Source organism: Cherax quadricarinatus, chromosome 30, assembly GCF_038502225.1.
Source record: "Cherax quadricarinatus isolate ZL_2023a chromosome 30, ASM3850222v1, whole genome shotgun sequence".
Classification (NCBI taxonomy): Eukaryota; Metazoa; Arthropoda; class Malacostraca; order Decapoda; family Parastacidae; genus Cherax; species Cherax quadricarinatus.
The window spans coordinates 12,426,806-12,443,806 of record NC_091321.1 but is presented as its reverse complement, the minus strand read 5'-3'; the positions used below and the strand labels follow the sequence as shown (position 1 = coordinate 12,443,806).

Here is a 17,001-nt window from a genome sequence, read left to right as displayed (position 1 = left end):
GAAATTCTCTGCATAACAAGGGGCTTTCTATATACTAGTATGTCAGATAAGATAACATTTCGTTCGGATTTTTAACCCCGGAGGGTTAGCCACCCAGGATAACCCAAGAAAGTCAGTGCTTCATCGAGGACTGTCTAACTTATTTCCATTGGGGTCCTTAATCTTGTCCCCCAGGATGCGACCCACACCAGTCGACTAACACCCAGGTACCTATTTGTTGCTAGGTGAACAGGACAACAGGTGTAAGGAAACGTGTCGAAATGTTTCCACCCGCCGGGAATCGAACCCGGGCCCTCCGTGTGTGTCAGCTAGGTCTGTATACCATATACATGTACTTGTGGTAAATAAAGATATTATATATTATTAGGTCATGGAGTGCAGCGGGGCAGTGGGGAGAAGGGGAAGGCATTCAGGGAAGTGGAGCATAGATCCAATTCCCTAGATCAAGAGCCTCTCACCAGTATCAAGGAACTGCCCTTGAGGGAAGAGACTTAGAATGGGAGATTTTTGTATCCAAAGTAAAAAGCAGATATAAATAAAGAATATAAACAGGGAGCTGAGGATTAACAACCAAAGAACTACAATTATTATTATTATTATTATCAAAAAGATGCGCTAAACCAAAAGAACTCCAAATAATGGATTTACGTTGGAAAAGTTCAACTTTATAAATATAGTAAAATACTGAACTGAAAACATTTGTAGACGTGTGAAACAACTTGAAAAAAAAAATAAATAATAATCCGAATACAAAGGGTAGCTTTAAAACTAAATTGGACAAAAATACAAGAAGTGTTTAGTTTAAGAACCTCCACAGTACGGACCAGTAAGCCTACAGCAGTTCACATTTATTCTTATTACTTGTGTCGGTCTAAACGGCCCTCAATTTGGAATTCCAATAATCAAATAAAATACACGACTCTTACCTGTGCGTTTCAAAACCGATTCTATTTCTCAAGAATAACTAAACCAATGGTTCAATACCTGACTAAACGTAATAACATACAAACCATCACGATAAGTCTAACGTAGATACAAAACAAAGTAAAAAAATAAATTATTATTATAATCAAGGGGAAACGCTTAACTAAAAAATAAATATAACTGGTTTCTGGTGTAGCAGTTTAAACTGTATTAAGTCTCTCCCACAAAATGCTCATGCATGTTAGTGGCTTTCTTTGTGCTTAGCAATACTTTATTATAGGTAAACTAGTTTGTATATTACATAAATATTATTATAATCAAAACTAAGCGCTAAACCAGCACACGACTAATTTTTTTTTTTAATTTTTGAAACAGGTCATCGAACCTTACAAAACGTCATGCAGATCTAGGTAGCCTCACAATGTTGTATATTTAACTTCAACATTTATTAAGAATGAATTATTATTTTTATATTACTTTTATATATTTTTATGTGTTACTTTTATATTATCATCATCAAAAGTAAGCACTAAACCACCGGGGTCATACAGCGCTGCTATAAGAATGAAATAAATTCTACTATACTGTTTTCTTGGGTTATCTTGCGTAATTTTTATAATCATAACCAAGCGCTAAACCCATAATCTTGCATAAAATCTCTCATAATAGATCACCAAAATATACCTTCACTGTTTCAAATAGCAATAATCACACCTCGGATAAATCTCATTGGTTACGATATTACCAATGTGCAAAGCTATACTGTACTTGATGCAAACATCGTTGAATATGAAAATGGTATAAACCATACCACGGGAGGGGTTAGAACCCGCGATCAGTCTCAAAACTAGCCTAGTGGCTAACGCGACGGTTTACCTGGAGAGAGTTCCGGGGGTCAACGCCCCGCGGCCAGGTCTGTGACCAGGCCTCCTGGTGGATCAGACCCTGATCAACCAGGCTGTTACTGCTGGCTGCACGCAATCCAACGTACGAGCCACAGCCCGGCTGGTCAGGTACCGACTTTAGGTGCTTGTCCAGTGCCAGCTTGAAGACAACCAGGGGTCTATTGGTAATCCCCCTTATGTATGCTGGGAGGCAGTTGAACAGTCTCGGGCCCCTGACACTTACTGCATTGTCTCTTAACGTGCTACTGACACCCTTGCTTTTCATTGGGGGGATGCTGCATCGTCTGCCAAGTCTTTTGCTTTCGTTGTGAGTGATTTTCGTGTGCAAGTTCGGTACTAGTTCCTCTAGGATTTTCCAGGTGTATATAATCATGTATCTCTCCTGCCTGCGTTCCAGGAAGTACAGGTTCAGGAACTTCAAGCGCTCCCAGTAATTGAGGTGTTTTATCTCCGTTGTGCGCGCCGTGAAGGCTCTCTACATTTTCTAGGTCAGCAATTTCACCTGCCTTTGAAGGTGCTGTAAGTGTGCAGCAATATTCCAGCCTAGATAGAACAAGCGACATGAAGAGTGTCATGGGCTTGGCATCCCTAATTTTGAAGGTTCTCATTATCCATCCTGTCATTTTTCAAGCAGATGCGTTAGATACAATGTTATGGTCCTTGAAGGTGAGATCCTCCGACATGATCACTCCCAGGTCTTTGACGTTGGTTTTTCGCTCTATTTTGTGGCCGGAATTTGTTTTGTACTCTGATGAAGTTTTAATTTCCTCATGTTCACCATATTAGAGCAACTGAAATTTCCCTGGAGTTTTGAGACTGATCGCGGGTTCTAACTCAACCCGTGGTATGGGTTGTTTGCAATCGTGTCATTACGATTTCGTGAGTCATGAAAATGGTATATAATACCGACAAGTTGATATGTAAGACACGTATACAACAGTTAGGTATCTTAGGATTCTTCAGTCTAATACAGAAAAGTTGGTAGAAGCAGAGATGTGAAGACGATGTAATCAGTCCATCACCTCTGAAGACGTAGTATTGAGGTGGTCAGTCCCTCAGCCTGGAGAAGAGTATTTGTTCCAAGGAAATGGAGAAGCCCTCACCCTTTGCATACTTCACCATATGGTATGGGTTTCTGTCATACTCCACCACACGGGATGGGTTTCCTGTCACACTTCACCACACGGGATGGGTTTCCTGTCATACTCCACCACACAGGATAAGTTCCCTGTCATACTCCACCACACGGGATGGGTTTCCTGTCATACTCCACCACACAGGATAAGTTCCCTGTCATACTCCACCACACGGGATGGGTTTCCTGCCATACTCCACCACACGGGATGGGTTTCCTGTCATACTCCACCACACAGGATAAGTTCCCTGTCATACTCCACCACACGGGATGGGTTTCCTGTCACACTCCACCACACGGGATAAGTTTCCTGTCATACTCCACCACACAGGATAAGTTTCCTGTCATACTCCACCACACGGGATGGGTTTCCTGTCATACTCCACCACACAGGATAAGTTTCCCGTCATACTCCACCACACGGGATAAGTTTCCTGTCATACTCCACCACACAGGATAAGTTTCCTGTCATACTCCACCACACGGGATGGGTTTCCTGTCATACTCCACCACACGGGATGGGTTTCCTGTCATACTCCACCACACGGGATAAGTTTCCTGTCATACTCCACCACACAGGATAAGTTTCCTGTCATACTCCACCACACGGGATGGGTTTCCTGTCATACTCCACCACACAGGATAAGTTTCCTGTCATACTCCACCACACGGGATGGGTTTCCTGCCATACTCCACCACACGGGATGGGTTTCCTGTCATACTCCACCACACAGGATAAGTTTCCTGTCATACTCCACCACACAGGATAAGTTTCCTGTCATACTCCACCACACGGGATAAGTTTCCTGTCATACTCCACCACACGGGATAAGTTTCCCGTCATACTCCACCACACGGGATAAGTTTCCTGTCATACTCCACCACACGGGATAAGTTTCCCGTCATACTCCACCACACGGGATAAGTTTCCCGTCATACTCCACCACACGGGATAAGTTTCCCGTCATACTCCACCACACGGGATAAGTTTCCCGTCATACTCCACCACACGGGATAAGTTTCCCGTCATACTCCACCACACGGGATAAGTTTCCTGTCATACTCCACCACACAGGATAAGTTTCCTGTCATACTCCACCACACGGGATAAGTTTCCTGTCATACTCCACCACACGGGATAAGTTTCCCGTCATACTCCACCACACGGGATAAGTTTCCTGTCATACTCCACCACACGGGATAAGTTTCCCGTCATACTCCACCACACGGGATAAGTTTCCCGTCATACTCCACCACACGGGATAAGTTTCCCGTCATACTCCACCACACGGGATAAGTTTCCTGTCATACTCCACCCCACGGGATGGGTTTTCTGTCATACTCCACCACACGGGATGGGTTTCCTGTCATACTCCACCCCACGGGATGAGTTTCCTGTCATACTCCACCAAATGGAATGGGTTTCTTGAAATACTCCACCACACGGGATGGGTTTCCTGTCATACTCCACCACACGGGATAAGTTTCCTGTCATACTCCACCACACAGGATAAGTTTCCTGTCATACTCCACCACACGGGATAAGTTTCCCGTCATACTCCACCACACGGGATAAGTTTCCTGTCATACTCCACCACACAGGATAAGTTTCCTGTCATACTCCACCACACAGGATAAGTTTCCTGTCATACTCCACCACACGGGATAAGTTTCCCGTCATACTCCACCACACGGGATAAGTTTCCCGTCATACTCCACCACACGGGATAAGTTTCCCGTCATACTCCACCACACGGGATAAGTTTCCCGTCATACTCCACCACACAGGATAAGTTTCCTGTCACATTCCACCACACGGGATAAGTTTCCTGTCATACTCCACCACACGGGATGGGTTTCCTGTCATACTCCACTACACGGGATAAGTTTCCTGCCATACTCCACCACACGGGATGTGCTTCCTGCCATACTCCACCACACGGGATGGGTTTCCTGTCACATTCCACCACACGGGATAAGTTTCCTGTCATACTCCACCACACGGGATAAGTTTCCTGCCATACTCCACCACACAGGATAAGTTTCCTGTCATACTCCACCACACGGGATAAGTTTCCTGTCATACTCCACCACACGGGATAAGTTTCCTGTCATACTCCACCACACGGGATGGGTTTCCTGTCATACTCCACCACACGGGATAAGTTTCCTGTCATACTCCACCACACGGGATAAGTTTCCTGCCATACTCCACCCCACGGGATGGGTTTTCTGTCATACTCCACCAAATGGAATGGGTTTCTTGTCATACTCCACCACATGGGATGGGTTTCCTGTCATACTCCACCAAATGGAATGGGTTTCTTGAAATACTCCACCACACGGGATGGGTTTCCTGTCACATTCCACCACACGGGATGCGTTTCCTGTCATACTCCACCACACGGGATAAGTTTCCTGTCATACTCCACCACACGGGATGGGTTTCCTGTCATACTCCACTACACGGGATAAGTTTCTTGTCATACTCCACCACACAGGATGTGTTTCCTGCCATACTCCACCACACGGGATGGGTTTCCTGCCATACTCCACCACACGGGATGGGTTTCCTGCCATACTCCACCACACGGGATAAGCTTCCTGTCATACTCCACCACACGGGATGGGTTTCCTGCCATACTCCACCACACGGGATGGATTTCCTGCCATACTCCACCACACAGGATGTGTTTCCTGCCATACTCCACCACACGGGATGGGTTTCCTGTCATACTCCATACAGAATGGGCTTCCTGTCATACTCAATGAAGACAAATTTAAATTGCTCCGCTATGGAAAACTCGAGGTAATAAAAACTGGTTCGGAGTATAAACAAATTACAACCACACAATAGAGCGAAAAACTAATGTGAAGGACCTGGGAGTGATGTTAGAGAATCTCACTTTCAAAGATTACTACAATGTCTGTAACATATCTACTAAAAAAAAGATAGGATGTATAGTGGAACCTCAAATTTTGAACTTATCACTTATCGAACAATTCGAAAATAGAACCCTTTTCTCGAGCCAGCTTTGTCCCTATTATCGAACCACCGGGTACCATACCTGTCCGGCAGCCTGCTCTGTCCGTGTCCCCACACGGGCGCCGTGAGCCTGATCAACCACGCTGTTACTGCTGGCTGCACGCAATCCAACGTACGAACCACAGCCTGGCTGGTCAGGCACCGACTTTAGGTGCTTTTCCAGTGCCTGCTTGAAGACAGCCAGGGGTCTATTGGTAATCCCCCCTTATGCATGCTGGGAGGCAGTTGAACAGTCTCGGGCCCCTGACACTTATTGTATTGTCTCTTAATGTGCTAGTGACACCCCTGCTTTTCATTGGGGGGATGTTGCATCGTCTGCCGAGTCTTTTGCTTTTGTTGTGAGTGATTTTTGTGTGCAAGTTCGGTACTAGTCCCTCGAGGATTTTCCAAGCGTATATAATCATGTATCTCTCCCGCCTGCATTCCAGGAGTACAGGTTCAGGAACTTCAAGAGCTCCCAGTAATTGAGGTGTTTTATCTCCGTTATGCGCGCCGTGAAGGTTCTCTGTACATTTTCTAGGTCAGCAATTTCGCCTGCCTTTAAAGGTGCTGTTAGTGTGCAGCAATATTCCAGCCTAGATAGAACAAGCGACTTGAAGAGTGTCATCATGGGCTTGGCATCCCTAGTTTTGAAGGTTCTCATTATCCATCCTGTCATTTTTCTAGCAGATGCGATTGATACAATGTTATTGTCCTTGAAGGTGAGATCCTCCAACATGATCACTCCCAGGTCTTTGACATTGGTTTTTCACTCTATTTTGTGGCTGGAATTTGTTTTATACTCTGATGAAGTTTTAATTTCCTCATGTTTACCATATCGGAGTAATTGAAGAAGGAAATGATACAGAAGTGCAATGATATCCAAGTGGAATGATGTCCAAATGTTTGTGGATAAGTACCACCCTGAGCAAGCTGAAACAAGCCATCTTTGCAACAAGTTCAGTGACAGAACCATATCCCATTTTAGGGAAATCTTAAAGAGGCACCAGAAACAGAGGACTGTTGACAGTTATTTTGTGAGACAGGGGTCCAGTGACTCTCAAGCTGGTCCTAGTGGCATTAAAAGACAGAGAAGGGAAGTAACCCGAGAGAGGGCTTTGATACCTTAAGTCCTTATGGAGGGGGATTCCCCTCCCAAACACTAACCCCAACTCCCTCTCTCCTCCTCCCTATCTTCCAGATGCCATCACTCATCTTCAATAAAGGTATGCAAAATGTTATTTTATATGTTTATTTAAATTAATACATAATTGAACACTATATTTGTTGTGTGTAAAACTATAATTAATCTATAAAATCTATTTTTTTTTGTGAATATTTTTGGGTTTCTGGAACAGATTAATTGTATTTCCATTATTTCTTATGGGAAATATTGCTTCACTTTTCAGACTTTTCGAATTTAGAACTAACTCCTGAAACGGATTAAGTTCGATATTTGAGGTTCCACTGTATAATGAGAGCCTTCAAAACTAGGGATGCCAAGCCAATGATGATTCTCTTAAAGTTGCTTGTTCTCTCTAGGCTGGAATATTGCTGTACACTAACACCCCTTTCGAGGAAGCCGAAATTGCAGACCTGAAGAATATACAGAGAACCTTCACTGCATATATAAATACAATAAAGCACCTAATATACTGGAAACAGTAAATTCCTTTGACCTGTACTCCCTGGAATGCAGGTAAAAAAAAATACATGAAAATCTATTTGGAAAATCCTAGAAAGACCAGTCCCAATTCTGCACACGGAAATTACTCCCAACGAAAGCAAAAAGACTTGGCAGGCAATGCAACATCCCCCCAGTGAAAAGCAGGGGTACCATGAGTATGCTAAGAGACAGCACAATAAGGGTCAGGGGCTCAAGACTGTTCAACTGCCTTCCAGCATACATAAGGGGGATTACCAATAGACCCCTGGCTGTCCTCATGAGGGAGCCGGACAGGTACCTATAGTCAGTTCCCAACCAACCGGGCTGTGGTTCATACGCTGGTTTGCGTGAAGCCAGCGGTAATAGCTTGGCTGATCAGGAGTTGATCCACCGTGAGACCTTGTCATGAACCGGACCACCAGGGCGTTGACCCCTGAAACACCCTCCAGGTATACAAGGTGGGTTTCCTGTCATTCTCCACATGAGATGGATTTCCTATCATGCTCCACCACACGGAAAGGGTTGTTAACTCGGCTAATGAAATGTCACATTTAAGCCTGACCAGAAAAACTGTTAAAAGATGAGGATATTAAGACATTGGGCATGATTCCTTACACCCACTGCCCCTTTTACCTAGCAGTTAGGTACGTGGGTGTTAGCTGACTGTTATGGGTGGCATCCTGGAAGGACACTTTTTACTTAAGTTGCCCAAAATGCTCTGCATGACCAGGGGCTTTCTATATAAATATTTCTATAAATATTGTTAACCATGAAATAAGTAAAAATGCAGAAGTTGTGGGCAAGCACTTAAAAGTGCACTGTATAGTGAGCAGCACACCACAAACTATGATAACATACAAAGTACTAGGTGAATTGATAGGGCAGACAGAGAAGATGTTTGAGGATAGGAAAAAATACTCAGGGGGCACAATAGGAAGTTAAAGAAAGACAAATTATAGGGATGTCAGGAGGTATATCTTGTCTCATGGTGATCGGGAAGCAGAATGATCTTGATGAGTAAGCGGTGGAGACAGTTTTAAGAATAAGTATAATAGTCAACAAGGCAAGGAGAGTAAATCAGGCAAGCAGCAAGCTGGGAGGCAAAGCCAAGAGCAACTCAACCCCTGCAACCACATACATTATTATTATAATCAAAAAGAAGCGCTATACCACAAGGGCTATACAGGCAACCACATACAGGCGAGTGCACATGTAGAACACCTGAAAGCTGGTGGCTTTATATGAGGTTTGATGTCTGATCCTCAATTGACAGAGAACTCTTTCAAAGTGTTAATTCCTGTTCAGAGGGCCAAACATGTCCTGTCATACCTTGTATAACCTGTTTGTCAGTCTGGAGGGTTCCCCAAGCCTGCCACTTCTCACAGATACATGGTATTCATGTATGATGTCCATGAAGTCACTATCAGGCAGAAGTCTATATTAAATTTTAATTAGCAGGAAATGCAAAACCCCTAGGGGTCATGTAGCACCTTGGGAGTGCTACGCATTCAGGCTTGATTCAAGGAAAGGAAGAATAAATCTAGATTCTTGAAAGTCTTTCTCACTGGCCTTGACATAATAAGTCTGCTACAAAAGCAAGTTTGAAACAGCAGTCTATACTACTACTACTACTATCTTTATTTACTACAAGTACATGTACATGGTATACAGGCCTAGCTGACATCAATGACATACAGTGGACCCCCGGTTAACGATATTTTTTCACTCCAGAAGTATGTTCAGGTGCAAGTACTGACCGAATTTGTTCCCATAAGGAATATTGTGAAGTAGATTAGTCCATTTCAGACCCCCAAACATACACGTACAAACGCACTTACATAAATACACTTACATAATTGGTCGCATTCGGAGGTGATCGTTATGCGGGGGTCCACTGTACTGCTATATAGAAAGCCAGTTGTTATGCAAAGCATTTTGAGCATATTAGGTCAGTTTTGTCCCAGGATGTGACCCATACCAGTCAACTAACACCCAGGTACCCATTTTACTGATGGGTGAACATAGACAACCAGTGTAAAGAAACATGCCCAATGTTTCTACCCTCGCTGGGAATCGAATCCAGACCCTTGCCATGTGAAGCAAGAGCTTTAGCCACCAAGCCACGGGGCTTCAGTATCGGCCTGTTCATTTCCTGAGACCCTGACATGTCTTGGACACCAACACAATTACATATCCTTAAGCCCCAAAACATAAAAATAATAATAATATAAAGGGAAGGGGGACAAAAGAGATTGTAAAATTATAGAGGAATAAGTTTACTGAGTATACTAGGAAAAGTGTACGGTAGGGTTATAACTAAAAGAATTAGAGGCAAGACAGAATGTAGGATTGCGGATGAGCAAGGAGGTTTTAGAGTAGGTAGGGGGTGTGTAGATCAAGTGTTTACATTGAAGCATATATGTGAATAGTATTTAGATAAAGGTAGGGAAGTTTTTATTGCATTTATGGATTTAGAAAAGGCATACGACAGAGTGGATAGGGGAGCAATGTGGCAGATGTTGCAAGTATATGGAATAGGCGGTAAGTTACTAAATGCTGTAAAGAGTTTTTATGAGGATAGTGAGGCTCAGGTTAGGGTGTGTAGAAGAGAGGGAGACTACTTCCCAGTAAAAGTAGGTCTTAGACAGGGATGTGTAATATCACCATGGTTGTTTAATATATTTATAGATGGGGGTTGTAAAAGAAGTAAATGCTAGGGTGTTCGGGAGAGGGGTGGGATTAAATTATGGGGAATCAAATACAAAATGGGAATTGACACAGTTGCTTTTTGCTGATGATACTGTGCTTATGGGAGATTCTAAAGAAAAATTGCAAAGGTTAGTGGATGAGTTTGGGAGTGTGTGTAAAGGTAGAAAGTTGAAAGTGAACATAGAAAAGAGTAAGGTGATGAGGGTGTCAAATGATTTAGATAAAGAAAAATTGGATATCAAATTGGGGAGGAGGAGTATGGAAGAAGTAAATGTTTTCAGATACTTGGGAGTTGACGTGTCAGCGGATGGATTTATGAAGGATGGGGTTAATCATAGAATTGATGAGGGAAAAAAGGTGAGTGGTGCACTGAGGTATATGTGGAAACAAAAAACGTTATCTATGGAGGCAAAGAAGAGAATGTAGGAAAGTATAGTAGTACCAACACTCTTATATGGGTGTGAAGCTTGGGTTGTGAATGCAGCAGCGAGGAGGCGGTTGGAGGCAGTGGAGATGTCCTGTCTAAGGGCAATGTGTGGTGTAAATATTATGCAGAAAATTCGGAGTGTGGAAATTAGGAGGTGTGGAGTTAATAAAAGTATTAGTCAGAGGGCTGAAGAGGGGTTGTTGAGGTGGTTTGGTCATTTAGAGAGAATGGATCAAAGTAGAATGACATGGAGAGCATTTAAATCTATAGGGGAAGGAAGGCGGGGTAGGAGTCGTCCTCGAAAAGGTTGGAGGGAGGGGGTAAAGGTTTTGTGGGCGAGGGGCTTGGACTTCCAGCAAGCGTGCGTGAGCGTATTAGATAGGAGTGAATGGAGACGAATGGTGTTTGGGACCTGACGATCTGTTGGAGTGTGAGCAGGGTAATATTTAGTGAAGGGATTCAGGGAAACCGGTTATTTTTATATAGACGGACTCGAGTCCTGAAAATGTGAAGTACGATGCCTGCACTCTAAAGGAGGGGTTCGGGATATTAGCAGTTTGGAGGGATATGTTGTGTATCTTTATAGGTATATGCTTCTAAGCTGTTGTGTTCTGAGCACCTCTACAAAAACAGTGATTGTGTGCGAGTGAGGTGAAAGTGTTGAATGATGATGAAAGTATTTTCCTTTTGGGGATTTTCTTTCTTTTTTGGGTCACCCTGCCTCGGTGGGAGACGGCCGACTTGTTAAAAAAAAAATAATAATAATTATTTGTTTTGTCCCTGAGAAAACTGCAGAGCACAGACACAGATATTGCTACAAGATACAAAGAATTCTGTGTAAGTAAATGAATATTTTTGAGATCCTGGTGAGGAAACATATCTTATACAGTGTTCCAAGTGTCCATCTCTTAGTGGATATACCCAAGGTTTTCACTTTATCTCTGTCAATGTACACCAAGAGGTATCTCACTGTATACACAAACAAATAGCCATCTCCTAATGCATATACATGGAGAAGTGATCTCACACCATACATTACTCAAGATGTGTATGTATCTTGCTGTGGTTCAACATCATCCAGTGGTACAATATAAGGTGGTGGTACAACACGAGATGGTACATCAAGTGGTGGCATAACAAAGTAGTGGTGGAACATTAGGATTATCATTACAGCGGATCTCCGGTTTTCGACCGGTGCAGAAATCGTACAATTTGGATTTTGAGCACTTTTTTCGACAAAATTTCCCCCCCCCGGGTTTCATACATCAGCTTGGAAATTGACGGTACTAGATGTGTCCACCTGGGCCACTCGTACATTTGTGACTCACTCTTGGGCACATTAAATGTCTTATTTTAGGTTAATATAGACATTTTCATTAATCCATCTATGATATTTTCTTCAAAATTATGTAAGAAACACGTTACATAGCACTGTTTATACGATATGGAAGGGTGGTAGTCAGAGGAGGGAAAACATTATGTTTTCTCTGGTCCAGAATTAAGAGAAAACTGTATGAATCTGAGTTGGCCCAGTCACCGCCCTTAATACATAAAGCTTTTTTTTACAATTCTCGGCATGAATTATTCATTACTTCTCCCTTTGTTTATGATGGCATCTAAAGGTAGTTGTTAGAAACGATTAAACTCAGTGAACATGGTATGTCGATGGTAATAATATGGCTGTGGGCCACAGTGTGTGTAGCCATTAGGTATAGCCCAGGTGGACTAGCTCTGCCTGGGATGTAGTCAGCTTGGGACTACAAATAAATACCACTCACCTCTCACACTACATTAAAACTACAAATATTTTAAAGTAAGTAATGGATGTACTAACCATTGAAGAGCTGCAACACTATAGTTATTCTCTATAAAATTTATTTTTTAATATTTTTGGGTGTCTGAAGTGGATTAATTGGATTTACATTATTTCTTATGGGAAATATTACTTTAGTTTTCATCCATTTTGGATTTTGTCCAGCCTTCTGGAAAGGATTTATTACGAAAACCGAGGGTCTACTGTACTTATAAAAAAGAATAATACTTAAAACTTTAGTTCTCCATTCTACCATGCAGCACAGAGCCCAACAGAAGGGCACTTACACATATTTACTGAAACAAACAACCTCAGGGCTAATAGACATATGTATATGTGAGTGACCAACAGAGGACTAAGTGGCAGCCACAAGATCTAAGGGTCCCCACCCAATGTCTTTGCAGAAGGAAAAGATAATGTAACATCAGGCAACTGGATATGGCTCATCTGTTAACAGGAATGTAGGATTCTGAAGGATAAGGCAAGGACTTCAAAAGGTGTGAGACTTTAAGGATCTGGGGATTTTAGGGCAATTACTAAAGGAAATTAAAGACTCCCATAACCCAGGCCAAGACTGGGAGTAGAAAAACTCTCAAAACTCATCAAAGGTATGTATATCATTAAGGTTTTTAAAAGGTCTTGACTCAATGAAGCTCAACAATACATGAAATGTCAAAATATAGATTTGGTTTGCAAACTCCCTTTCTTTACCATACTTAGCAGCACCAATTGCCTGTCAAACCATCACAGGGAACTGTGGAAGTAGACTCCACACATACATGGAGAGGGAGTGGAAGAAATTGCATGAATCAATTCTGATGTCACACTAGCAGTGACAGGAGTGGGTTGGGCAAGTAATGCAGTCACGTAAGCAAGGGACAGAGAAGAGAGGCCATGAGTGAGAATTCCTTGTATGAATCTCTGCCGCTACCACCTAAAAAGGTGGTAGCAGCAGGATGATAGGGAGGATATTCAAAGTTTAAGTAGGGACAGAAATGGAGAGTTTTCTCAGTACCTTGAATTACTATAAGCATGGGGAAGCACTAAACCACCGGGAAATGGAAAATAACCAGGTTTGATCTGTGGAAGGGAAGGGCAGCTCCAACAGCACCTGAATTAATTATATGCACAAAGAGCATATTAGTACTGCATTCACTAGTAAGTGCTAATCCCAAATGAGTCATATAATGTTAAACTGCAAGGAAAAGGTGTGTACAGGCAGAGGCAAAATCAAAGCTGATACATTTATTCTATGAAAAATCAAAAAGTACATGAATCAGTATTGAAATTGGGAGAGTCAGAGAGGGCAGCAGCCATAGCTACGGCATCTGAGTGTTGAAAATGACCCAAAATTAACCCAGCAAGAGCTTCTTGATAAAATGAACAATTAATCAAAAGATGGCATTTCTCAGAGGTATTGAGCATCTCTCCATATAATGTCCATGTACGAGGTGTGTGTCCAGTATACAGGCATGCAAGAACTTTTCCACAGCCAATAGTGACAAATGGTGCAGAATTTTTATATTAAAAAAGTGTTAAATCCAAATGGAAAGGGTGACACGAGCTTATTATTACTGCATACAGCATTCACAAATATGTATGACCTGTACATGTTATACATTTTTGTGAGTGCTGTCAAGTAGAGATGTATAACCTGTCAGGTAGAGTTGTATAACCTGTACAGGCTGTACATCTCTACTTGACAGATGGGTGTTGATGTCAGGCTAATACATGTAGAGGATGGGTTTGTGTGCAAGTCATAGTTGGCTTGATAAATCAGTTCCAGTTAAGAAATCATGACACGTTTTCACAAGTATGAGGAGCTTTCCGAGAGGATGGCAACCAATTTATGCCAAAGATGAGTTATGGCCTGGATATACAACACATTATTTTTTTAAGTTGTATAGCTGTACTGACAGTCATTTCTTTTGATCCTATTTATCAAAGAGCAAAAGACTTCAATTCCAACCTCTCCTTCAATGCCCTGATGCCCTCACCTTGGCTATTCCTCTCTCAAAGGCCCACCATTAATACAAGCCCAATCTATCACTCAATATAATTAATATTATTCTTTCTTCTTTCAACAAACCGGCCATATCCCACTGAAGCAGGGTGGCCCAAAAAGAAAAACAAAAGTTTCTCTTTTTAACTATAGTAATGTATACAGGAGAAGGGGTTACCAGACCCTTGCTCCTGGCATTTTAGTCGCCTCTTACGACACTCATGGCTTACGGAGGAAGAATTCTATTCCACTACCCCATGGAGAAATTATTATTATTATTATTATTATTATTATACATATACTGGTATTCAAAACCTAAGCTAAACCCAAATGCACCATATGCTACAACTCTTCAACTGAAGTTAACTAACTTCACCAACTATGATTTCCTTTTTTTTGCACATGGGCTAACCCTATACACTTCCTCCTAACTGCTAGCACCCCAGTAACACGAAGCCCTGAATGAGTTGTACAGGTTTATTAATTTTTTTTTTGTATATACAGAACACTAACAAAAATATGGGTTCATACCCTCCAATGCTTGATTTGTACCTAGCAAAATACAATGCTCCACCTCAGACTGCAGGTAGGCCAGGTACCATCCCACTTGCTTGACACCACCCACAATGATACTCGCCAATCTACAAAGCAAACTGCAAATTATAAATGAGGTGAGAGGCATACATCCCATCCACCAGAGGTTTTTCCTCAATGAAAAGCAACAGCTCTCAGGATAGTCTCATCTTCCAAATGAGCGAAAATGAACATACGGGTCCTCAAGCATGGCAAGAGCACTAGTGCAGTACTTAGTTCAGTTTCATAGTAACAGCCACCCTGCTAAGTGAAGTCCTGCCAGTGCAGTCAAGGCACTGAAGATTATAATTCCACCATCACTAAGAAGTGCTCTAGGGAAGTCTACATTAGAACAGGATAAAGAACTCCTATTTGCACCAGAGGTCCAAAGGCATGAAAAGGAGTCAGGGCCAGGGAAAGGACCTGTTAAGCAAGACCAAGCAAGGAATGTTGGTGGTGGTTTGGGTGTTTATCCAAGCTGTATAGAAAATATTTTCCTAGGTCTCACAAAGTGTTTATCAAACCTGTTGCATTGCAAGAGATATCAAAGCCACAACTGAAAGTGATCAGGGGTTAGGCAAATGGCAAAAACCGACTTTCTCTCATGATTTGCGGGCAACTGAACATACTCTAAAGAGAAAGCTAAACCCTACAGTTGGTGGCTTTCTAAATCGCCCCAGGTTCAAATAAATATTTACCATGTCATAATAAATATTGACTGTCATACAAAAATGGGATGGTCCTGATATGAAGACATACAATTATGTAATTTCTTTACCCAAAATCTCTTCTGACCAAAAAGAAAGTGACTCGTGGTTGAGTGGTAGTGCCTCCGGCCCTCAGTCAATGAACCCGGGTTCAATCCATGTTAAACCCCATCAAGAGTCAACTCTCAGCCCCAAGGGTAATGGAAAGATGTAGGGAAGGAACAACTGAAGGTACTGTTTCATTTCAATCACGGGACAGAAAGGTTCATTCTCTGTAAAGTCTGCATGGCTTGATAAAAGGTGGGTCTTTGGTGAGTCTTTATAGGGTCACCATTCACAATAACACAAAGGAGCAGCAATAAGTCAGCCTCTATAATCAGATTACATGAGCATTATGAGAAATTTATAAAATAAAATTAAAATGGTAACAGAGGAAAGTACAAGATTTTTTCAGCAAATCTGCTATTACTTTCCAAATGATTTATTTCCTTCTTTAAGGACAGTTTCCAGTGCTTTAACTTTATTTAGGACAGCAACAAGTCTATACCATTTTCATATACAATATATCATATATAGATTTAGAAAATCAAAGTCTAAAGAATCAAATCAACAGATTAGGATGATCAACATTCAGCCTAAATTAGTTGCTGTATACACAACAGCAGATCCACACGGCATATCTGACCCCCATTGGTACTGGCCCTCCATGTACTCTCCTTACATACGCACACTAAACATACTGCATCTGATGTCTCAGCAGCTTTAACGGCTTGGATTGTGAAATACACTTAAATTATAAAAACATTAGGTCCACTTCGAGAAAAATATATAAGCCACTGAATCTATATATAACAATATTTTTTTACACCATTGAATTTATAGACATGGAGCAGGTATCTTACTTCAGCTTGTTATAATGCTCAGCTGAACCTGTCTAAGATGCTACCAACTTGGTGCCTACTTACTGCTAGGAGAAAAGGGTAAGAGGTGCAAAGAGACATGCCCAGTATCACCACCCACCCCAGGATTGAACCCAGGTTCACTGACTGAGGGTTGGAGGCACTACCACTCAATCACGAGTCACTTTCTTTTAGGTCAAGAGAGATTTTGGGTAA

At 42.1% G+C, this 17,001-nt stretch overlaps 1 protein-coding gene and 1 pseudogene across 2 annotated transcripts in view; both read right to left on the bottom strand.

Annotated features, from left to right (window-relative positions):
• The window catches only part of LOC138853425 (uncharacterized), a 34,567-nt gene extending 33,561 nt beyond the window's left edge, over nucleotides 1–1,006 (bottom strand). The window contains exon 1 of one of the 2 annotated variants that reach the window (XM_070089918.1): nucleotides 927–1,006. The gene's annotated coding sequence lies outside the window, so the exon portion shown is untranslated. Of the gene's footprint in view, nucleotides 1–824 lie in introns of both variants that reach the window. The other variant, XM_070089917.1, reaches the window with a different exon arrangement.
• Nucleotides 1,007–1,614: 608 nt separating this feature from the next.
• On the bottom strand, nucleotides 1,615–1,683 carry LOC128692804 (U4 spliceosomal RNA; annotated as a pseudogene).
• Between the last annotated feature and the right edge of the window lie 15,318 nt (nucleotides 1,684–17,001).